The sequence below is a fragment of the Triticum urartu genome, chromosome 3A (genome assembly GCF_056163025.1).
Source record: "Triticum urartu cultivar PI428250 chromosome 3A, HENAU_Tu73, whole genome shotgun sequence".
Taxonomy (NCBI): Eukaryota; Viridiplantae; Streptophyta; class Magnoliopsida; order Poales; family Poaceae; genus Triticum; species Triticum urartu.
The window spans coordinates 52,800,608-52,804,452 of record NC_141875.1 but is presented as its reverse complement, the minus strand read 5'-3'; positions in this window follow the sequence as shown (position 1 = coordinate 52,804,452).

The following is a 3,845-nucleotide window of genomic DNA, read 5'->3' as shown; positions in this document are numbered from 1 at the left end:
GTGGCGGCGGCCGGAGTTCGGGCGAGGTCGGAATCGACGCTACGGTGCATGGGAGGGAGAACTGGGGGTGGCTACAGGTTCCTGGTGCTGCACTGAGCACGGTGAGGCGCTCGGATGCGTGCTTACACGGCCGTAGCCACGACGGTGACATGGCCGGCGGCGAGGAGCGCTCGGGCTCGGAGGGAGCGGTGGCTACGAGGCGTAATTGAGCACGGGAACTAGGGGGAAAGGAAGAGGGGCTCACAGCGGAGTCGGAGAGGGGGTCAGCGGGCTCGGGGAGGTCCTGGCGGCGGCGAATTCGACCGGAGATGGCTCGGGTGCCCAAGGTTGAAGACGAAGGCGAAGGCGGCGATGCAGGGCCTCCGGCGATGCGTGGCTCGGTGGGGAGGACGAGGGAGTCGAGGCGGAGCTAATGGGCTCGTCGGAGGGGCGCGGGGGTGTCTGTGGTGGCAACTACGGCGATCGGCGGCGATGCACGCGCTCGGCTGTCGCGGGAGAGAGAGAGAGAGACGAGGGGGAGAGTGAGCGAGTGCGAGAGGGAGACGTGGGGGTCGCGTGGCACTTCAGGGCGTCTCCCGGGCGTCGGCGGAAGCAGGAGGTGGCCGGCGTGTGGCCGCGGGCGCCGGCCACGCGCTCCGCGTCCTTCTGGCGCGAGGAGGACGACGACTGCCAGCGCCAGCAGGCTGGGCCGGGCCAGGTGGCTGGGCCAGCACAGGTAAGGCCCAGGTGGGCTTTCTTCTCTCTCTTTTTTTTGATTTTTGTTTCTGTTTTCTATTAAACTGCAACTGTTTAGCTTTAGATAAAATACTAAAACGTTTCCAAAAATCCTGAAAATAAATGTGGCCTCTGTTTAGATTATTTCCAACAGGAAACATTTATTCCCAGAATTATTTGAGCATTTGGATTATTTTATAGCATTTAAATGCCCAAATTCAAATACTTATGATTTAATTCAATGACCTTCTGTTGACCTAGAAAATTGTGCACCAATTTTGCCAGAGGTTCTAACCTAAGACAAAGAGGGTGAACTTTTTAGAAGGGCATTTCAGGTTCATTGAAAATATTTTTAGTAAACCCTAGTTGTTTCCAGGGGGGTGTTGGGGGTTTCTGCCTTCCCCATTTCAAATTTAAAAGAAATTTAAACATGATGCACATTCTAATGCTTGAACTAGCTAGGGTGTGACAACTCACCCCCACTCAAAAGAATCTCGTCCTGAGATTTAGGATCCTCTGGAAAGAAGGTGGGGTACTCGAGTCGAAGACGATCCTCCCTTTCCCAAGTGGCTTCTTCCTCGGAATGGTGTGGCCATTGAACCTTGAGAAACTTGATATTATGACGTCGAGTGGTAGGCTCGGCTTGATCAAGGATACGAACGGGATATTCCCGATAAGAGAGGTTATCTTGTAGATCAAGCGTTTCGTGGTCCACTCCACGGATAGGATCCGCGAAGCAACGCCTGAGTTGTGAAACGTGGAAGACATCGTGAACTCTGGAAAGATGCGGAGGTAGTTCCAATTGGTAGGCAACTTCTCCTCGTTTGGCAAGAATGCGAAAGGGTCCAATGTAACGAGGGGCCAATTTACCTTTGATACCGAAACGATGGGTTCCCTTTAACGGAGTAACCCGAAGGTAAGCCTTCTCGTGGACTTCATAAGTCATAGGCTTATGTTTATGATCATATTGACTCTTTTGGCGAGATTGGGCTGTTTTCAATTTCTCACGAATAACGCGAACCTGCTCTTCTGCTTCCTGAATCATATCCGGGCCAAAGAGTTGTCTTTCCCTGGTTTCTGACCAGTTAAGAGGCGTTCGACATTTTCGTCCATAGAGAACTTCGAATGGAGCTTTCCCCAAACTAGCTTGATAACTATTGTTATAAGCAAACTCTGCGAATGGAAGGCATTTCTCCCAGCTTATTCCGAACGAGATGACAGAAGCTCGGAGCATATCTTCCAGAATTTGATTGACTCGCTCTACTTGACCACTTGATTGAGGATGGAAGGCAGTGCTAAAGGAGAGATGAGTTCCCATAGCATTTTGGAAACTTTCCCAAAATCGAGAGGTGAAGAGACTCCCACGGTCTGAGTTAATTTCCAATGGAACACCATGAAGAGACACTATTCAGGAGATGTATAGATCAGCTAGCTGGCTAGCAGTGATACTCTCACGAACAGGTAGAAAGTGGGCTACTTTGGAAAGTCGGTCGATCACAACGAAGATGGCATTATTCCCTCTCTTGGTCCTGGGAAACCCAGTGATGAAATCCATACTGATTTTATCCCATTTCCATTCAGGAATAGCCAAAGGTTGAAGGGTGCCAGCAGGCCGTTGATGCTCTGCTTTAACACGACGACAAACGTCGCAATTAGCAATGTATTGAGCGATTTCTCTCTTCATCCTATTCCACCAAAACCTCTGGCGTAGGTCTTGATACATTCTGGTACTACCGGGATGAATGGTGAGAGGGGATTCATGAGCTTCCTTAAGGATCAATTGGCGTAGATGTTGTTTCTTGGGAACCACCAAACGGTTCTCAAAGAAGACAGCACCCCACTTATCCATGGAAAAACATTTAGCAACTCCGCTAGCAATGTTTTCCTTAATCCGGGATATGCCCTTATCATACCGCTGGGCGGTTATGATCTGATCCATAAGGTTAGGTTTCGCCACCAGGGTGGATAGGAATCCTCGAGGAACAATGTGAATATTAAGCTTACGAAATTCCTCATGGAGAAGTGGTTGACTTTGTTGTAACATCAGGTTGTTACAATAGGACTTACGGCTTAGCGCATCATCCATGACATTGGCTTTGCCTGGGGTGTAAGTTATTCCTAATTGGTAATCCGAGATCAACTCGACCCAACGTCTTTGCCTGAGATTCAAATCTGGTTGGGTGAAGATATATTTCAAACTTTGGTGGTCGGTGAAGATCTCGCAACGATTACCGAGAAGGTAATGTCGCCAGGTTTTAAGTGCATGGACTACAGCTGCAAGCTCTAGATCATGTGTGGGATAATTTTCCTCATGTGGGTGTAATTGCCGTGAAGCATAGGCAATTACCTGACGATCTTGCATGAGTATGCAACCTAGTCCTTGTCGCGAGGCGTCGCAATAGATAATAAAGTCCTTGGAGAAGTCTGGTGGTACCAGTACGGGAGCAGATGTCAGGCGTCTTTTCAGTTCCTGAAAGCTGAACTCACACTGTGGAGTCCACTCGAACTTTTTATCTTTCTTGAGGAGTTCAGTTAGAGGTTTAGCAACCTTGGAGAAATTTTCGACGAAGCGGCGGCAATAGCTCGCTAAACCAAGGAAGCTCCGAACTTGCTTAACCATCTCAGGTGGAGTCCAATCAAGGACGGCTTGAACTCGCTCGGGATTGACAGCAATACCCTTACCAGAAATTACATGGCCCAGATAGGTCACTTCTGGCAACCAAAATTCACACTTGGAGAATTTGGCATAAAGGCGATGCTCTCGAAGTTTCATCAATACCAGCCTTAGATGTTCGGCATGTTCCTCTTCATTCTTGGAGTAGATGAGTATGTCATCGAGGTATACTACGACAAATTTGTCCAAGTACTCCATGAAAACCGAGTTCATTAACCGGGAAAAGGTGGCTGGGGCATTGGTTAAACCGAAGGACATCACGGTGTACTCGTATTGGCCATAACGAGTAACAAAGGCCGTTTTGGGTATGTCCCCGTTTCTGATTTTGATTTGATGGTAGCCCAACCTCAAATCCATCTTGGAAAAGACTGAAGATCCAGCGAGCTGATCATACAGATCGTTGATCCTGGGAAGCGGATATTTGTTCTTGATGGTGACCAAATTGACAGGTCGGTAA